The sequence below is a fragment of the Eleutherodactylus coqui genome, chromosome 5 (genome assembly GCF_035609145.1).
Source record: "Eleutherodactylus coqui strain aEleCoq1 chromosome 5, aEleCoq1.hap1, whole genome shotgun sequence".
In the NCBI taxonomy this organism is placed as follows: Eukaryota; Metazoa; Chordata; class Amphibia; order Anura; family Eleutherodactylidae; genus Eleutherodactylus; species Eleutherodactylus coqui.
In genome coordinates, this window is record NC_089841.1 from 141,024,156 (window position 1) to 141,030,822 (window position 6,667).

Genomic DNA, 6,667 nt, shown 5'->3' on the forward strand with positions numbered 1-6,667 from the left:
AAAATAATATATATATATATATATATAACATTATGCTGAACGATGGGATCGTGTCACATTTGATGAAGGCAGCTCAATCGCTGGAGTGTGTACCGTTTTTTTCTACCCTTAGGAACAAAAAGATTAAAAACTTGGCTGTAAGTTAGGTTTCTGCATTTTCTCCCTTTTCTTTTCATTAGAGCGCATTCAGACGACCGTATATTGGTCAGGTATTGATGCCGGCTGATATACGGCGTCTCTCTCTGCAGAGGGAAGAGGCTGGAAGAGCCAGGAGCAGTGCTCTGAGCACCCGCCCCCTCTCTCTTCCTCTCCACCCCTCTGCACTATTTGCAATGAGAGGAGGTGGGGGCGGGGCTAAGTTCTATGAATTAGCTCTGCCCCTGTCCTCGTTGAAAATAGTGCAGGGGGGTGGAGAGGAGGCGGGAGCTCAGAGCACTGCTCCCGCCTCTTCCAGCTCTTCCAGCCTCCTCCCCCTGCAGAGAGAGACGGTCGTCTGAATGCGCCCTAACTGTGTTGAATTTATTGTATGTATGGCAGTTTGCTACCTGCATGCTGGGGGAATGCAGCTATCTGCTCTCCTGAAGTCAGTAAGTATATGGCCATTTTGTGTGATTGTTTTTATATTTCACCTTCTGTGACGTATTTATATTGGTGTAAGGACTCACTACAAGTAAAGATTCTTGACGCGGTTAGTGAGCTGATGTATTTTGGCCAAAATCCAACTAATACCTCGCATTTATTACGTATTATTCACATGCAGTGCGGCTTTAAAACGCCGGGGGGAGCCCACGGTAGCAGTACCAACGTGGTTCACTTATTGAGGTGCAGGGCAACTCGCCGAACTATTATGGCGTCATTAATAAGTTGCTGGTCTTAATGGTAGACTACATGTATCAGAAGGTCTGGGACTCTGTATCTACTCTGTAAGGGCGTATACACCAAGCAGCTACCCCCCTCCTGTATTAAGAGGCTGTGTGAGTGGCTGTCTCATCAGGTGTCCCTCACAGATGTAATTAGCTCCCTCATATGGCAGTTTGCCACCTGCATGCTGGGGGAATGCAGCTATCTGCCCTCCTGAAGTCAGTAAGTATATGGCCATTTTCTGTGATTGTTTGTTTTCATATTTCCCCTTCTGTAACACATTTATTGTATGTTTGTTTGTTTTTTTACTTTTTATTCTTTTTGTAAGCACTTCCTTTTTTTGTATAAAGTCTAAAAACTTGGATAAGTGCGGTCCTTGTGGCTCTGACCCCAAGCCTTCAGAGGTATTAAGCCTTTGATGACTAGAGAGCAGTCTGGGTGTGTGTACACAGGTCCCTTGGCCTTCTCGAGGGGTGGTCACAGCAACAGTTTGGGGTGCATGGACTGGGCAGCTATCTTGGGTGTGATCTATGCTCACTTGAACAGCTTGACTGGAAAGAGTGTGCAAGATTGAGTGTCTGAGATAGATCAACCCCTGGCGGTTACACCCAAGTCACTTGTGACAGCTGGTTGATAAATTTGTTGTGTCTTTTTGTTCGACTTTATACCAGTAATTCATTGGGTTAGTTTCCACCCAAATTTTGTTACAATTTGGATGCTTGCTTTTATATTTAAGCCATGCTACTTTAAGTCACTCCCATTTTCTGCAAAATCACACCCCTGTCAGGTGAGGCACAGGGTATTATTCTTTTTGGTCCATTTCCTTCCAAAGGGTGCATTCAAACGAACGAATATCGGCTCGCTTTTCACGCTGAGCCGATATACGTCGTCCTCATCTGCAGGGGGGGGGGAGGTTGGAAGAGCCAGGAGCAGGAACTGAGCTCCCGCCTGCTCTCTGCCTCCGCTTCACCCCTCTGCATTATTTGCAATGGGGAGAGGTGGGGCTAATTCTCAGAACTTAGCCCCGCCCCATCTCCTTTCATTGCAAATAGTGCAGAGGGGCGGAGAGGAGGCAGAGAGGGGGCGGGAGCTCAGTTCCTGCTCCTGGCTCTTCCATCCCCCCCCCCCCCCCCCTGCAAATGAGGACGATGTATATTGGCTCGGCGTGAAAACCGAGCCGATATATGTTCGTGTGAATCCAGCCTAAACATGTTTTAAACTTGACTTTATGCGCCAGAAATGCAAAAGCTCTTGGTGCATTTTATGACCAGGTTTAGGCGCAATCACAGTAGTAAATCTTCCCCAATGACTGTGAGCAGATATTATCTAATGAATTTTAGTTTATTATGTGAGTCCATAGAAAAGTCCTCCTTCCTCTTATCACACTGTACAACGGGGGAGGGAGATATTAGTTTAGTGCAGACATCGTGACCTTCATAAATGAAGCTAAAATACCCATAAGAATTACATTGTGCTTCTGCAGAACAACATCATTAAGATAACAAACTGTTTTTGGGCATGTTGTCACATCACATTTCTTGTTTGGTAAATCTTGCCAGACAGCTCAGTGAAAAGGAGCATTGGAAGCTCCCGATAGGGTGTGCAGTTGGGCATGCTATCTATTTTCCTAGAAATAAAAGGCACAGAGTATGAAGGGAATATTCTATTGATTGTGAGAGTTGAGATTTGACAGCTTAACCCTTTAATAGAGCAGATCAACTAAAACTGGTTACAAGAGTAAAAGAAATGGAATGGTGACTTGTACATCTCAAGACAAATCTGTTGTAGTTTCCTAGGCGGATCTATACACTGGTTTTACTTGTGTATTTCATGTACTTGTCTACAGAAGAAAAAATGGAAGACCTACAGGAAGGGCAGGTAAATCTCCCAGGTGATGCGTCCTGACCCTGAAGTTTATTTACCTGGCCTTGCCCCTAACAGCGTTCAGGCTTCTTCACTCACAGGCAATGTCAAACACAATGGGGCGGATTTACTAATGCTGTCTAGTTAGACGGGGCAGACTTAGGCTGGGTTCCCACAGGACGGAAATCTCACGGAATGTCCACAGCGGGACCGCACGGAAATGCTGCGAGATTTCCACAGAAAAAAAGGCTGCTTCAAAACTCACGGGTTTGAAGCGGCTTTACCGCCTGTATTCCACTGCAGAAATGTCAATTACGTCAGCATGAAATGTTTTGGATATTTCGGATGAATTCTCTATTTCCCAACGGTTTGAATGAAACTTTAGAAAAAAATCACCTATTATCATTATTGACATCAGATTTTAAAATTTTCTTGTTATTGATGGATCCGTTACATGTTGTTTAAGATTATGTATTTTTCATTGAGGGGTTTTCTCTTTGATAGCGATTATAAAATGTAATTATAGAAATAGCTATTATATTTTTAATAATGTATTTAATAATTGTATTAACTAATTGTATTTATATGAATTTATATTTTTATATATAGGGTCATTAGAACAAATTCCTATATAGATATATATATCTATCTGTTTTTATGTATAAGCCTGAGGTGGGTTATAGGTAATTTATATGTCCTTCGTTTGAGTGTGTTGATATAAGCAAGTATTGAACTATGTAAGGTTGATTCCTGTACTGCGATCCACTAATGGGGATTGCAGCTTCACGTACGGTAATTTGCCCTGGCAGTATGAGTACTCCGTACAACGGAGGAGACGTGGAGCAGAGGCGTGACGAGCTCTCGCAAATCACGCCCCTTACGCGTCAGTGATGACGGGGCACACAGCACGATACCATGGGTGGAACGCACGTACTTCGTAGCATCTGTCAGATGTCGTAGGCAGGGTGTCGGGTAACTCCGCCTCCTGTATACACGCGCCAGACCGGCGTTCAGCATGGTGTAGGGAAAGAAAGCAGATGTATTCCATTGGGTTCTGTGATTAAGGTATGTAGTATTTATATTTATATGCATGATTCAACAGTTATATTGTAAGCTTGATAAAGGCGTCAGTTGACGCAGAAACGCGTTGCTTTTAATATTCATGTATGTTTTTCCTGGGGAATAAAATTTCAGCTTGCTATTAACTGCGGTTTCTAGAAGCTTATTCCCATGTTAGGCTAAATGGTTGATGGTGTAGCGCAGCTGTAAGAAAAGTTTTTTTCTGTATAGTATTGCTCCTAGTCTGTGACAGCCATTCAGATATTTGTAGACAGCCATCAAGTCTCCTCTCAGCCTTCTTTTTTGCAAGCTAAACATTCCCAGATACTTTAACCATTCCTCATAGGATGTGATTTGCAGACCGTTCACCATCTTGGCACTCTTCTCTTAACTTGCTCCAGTTTGTCTCTGTCTTTTTTTTTTAAAGTGGGGTGCCCAGAACTGGACACAGTATTCCAGATGAGGTCTGACTAAGGCTTCTTTCACATGAGCACATATCAGCCGGCTATTTCACGGACGGCTGATATGCGCTGTGATCTGATGCATTAGATTCCAATGCATCAGATCACAAGGGCGTATTTGCGAGACGTAAAAACACCCGGCCAATCATGATCTAGACTCTATGCTTCTCTTAATAAATCCCAGAATTGTGTTTGCCTTTTTGTCTGCGGCATCACATTGTTGACTCATGTTCAGTCTATGGTCTATTAGTATACCCAAGTCTTTTGCACATGTGCTGCTTAGCCCAATTCCTCCTATTCTGTATGTGCTTTTCTTTTTTAAATTTTTCTTGCCCATATGTAGGACTTTGCATTTCTCACTGTTAAATACCACTGTATTGGTCACTGCCCACTGTTCAAGCTTTTCTAGAACTTTCTGAATACACTCTCTCTTCCCTAGTGTTAGCTATCCCTCCTAGTTTTGTGTTGTCTGCAAATTTGATCAGTTTCCATCAATTCCCTCTTCCAGATCATTCATAAAGATGTTAAACAACACTGGGCCCAACACAGTGCCTTGTGGTACCCCACTTGATACATTCTTCCACTTGGAGGTGCAGCCATTTATGACCACAACTTGAGTACGATCACTCAGCCAGTTGTGAATCCACCTAACAGTTGCCTTGCCAATCCCATATTTGGTCTTTTTTTTAATGAGTATGGTATGAGATACTGTGTCAAATGCTTTACTAAAGTCAAGATATGCTATATCAACTGTATTTACCTGAGCAACCCAGGTGGTGATTCTGCCATGGAAGGAAATTAGATTCGTCTGGCATGACTTGTTTGTTACAAACCCATGCTGGCTCTGGTTAATTGCTCCATTTTTATCCAAGTATTTGCATACATGCTGTTTAATAATTTGTTCAAAGATCTTTTCCAGGATAGAAGTCAGGCTCACAGGCCTGTAGTTTCCCGGCTCTACCTACTTCCCTTTTTTTTTTTTTTTTTTTGAAGATAAAGGACACCATTGGCCTTTTCCAATCTTCTGGGACTTCTCCATGAATTTTCAAAGATTATGGGAGTGGTTCAGCAATTTCCCCTGCTGCTTCCTTACGTATCCTAGGGTGTAATTCATCTGGACCTTTAGACTTGAATTCATTTAAGTTAGCTATGTGCTTCCTCACCATCTCTCTGCTTATAGATAGCCTGCATTTTTTCATTCCCCCAATAGCACAGGGAAGACCAGTTAATGTTACATCTACCTTCTGAGAGAAAACGGATATAAAATAGGAATTTAAAAGTGCGGTCTTCTCAACATTATTCTTAACCAATTCACCATTTTCATCTTGTAAGCATCCAATAGCATCTTTGACTTTTCTTTTGCTTTTGACATATCCCCAAAATCTTTTTTTATTGATCTTTGCCTCTGTTGCAAGCCTCAATTCATTAGTGGCTTTAGCTTTTCTAACACTTGCCCTACAGTTTCTGCAGACCACATTATATTCTTCTTTAGTGCATGAAAACTCCATGATTCTTGTTGAGCCAAAACAGGTTGCCCGAGCAAGGAAGCGCTTCATTCGCTCGGCGCATGTAAAAGGGACATTAGAATGTGCCAGATTTATCACAGTTACTCCTCTGAATAATAAATCTGTTGACTCTTTAGACTGCCTAGTCAAACTTTATACCAGCTATTATTTGGCTTAGTTTATGTCAAAAATTTCAGTATTTTCGGTCTAATTTTTGGCACACAATGTTGCTTTTAGGCCACACCCCTTTTCCACAAACTGAACACTCCTTTGTCCGACACAGTGAAAAGAAGTGTCAGAAAGTGTCTAAATGAAATTTGAAGGGGTGAAATCTGCTGCCGATTCTTCACAAATTTCTATGACAAAATGTGTAGCAAATCCATGACGAGTGATCAGTCCTTGTGTTTGCAGAAAGTTTTCTGGTGCAATTTGAGCCAGAAAACTGCAGGGGGAGGGGGGGGGGGGGTACCTCCAGCTGCCCAATGCTTCTGCTTCCTGCTTATGCAGATTACCTGCCAGCCAATGTACATTATGTCACAGTTCACAGGCCAGCAGTGAGAGTGCCGATCTACTTCAGAGACTACTCATGTGAGCGGTCTCTGAAATGGATTAGCAATCCTTCCTAGCCAGTGAACAACATGGCCTTCACTGAGCGGTCTGGAAGAAGAATATGAGGAATGCCACCTTCATAATAAGCTGGCCAGCATGCAGTGAGGTGACCCAGGGGCGCTGCAGAAGCTCAGTGAGGAGAAGATGGGGTAAGGAGACTGAGGGGAGGAATAGTTAAGTATAGAATTTTTTTTTTCTATTACAAAACCCCTTTAAGGACATTCCATGAGGAGGGACTGTACACTGTGGAAGAGAAGAGAGGGGAGGTATGTAAACTTCATCATCCAGTCTGAAAACACTGAGGTCTAT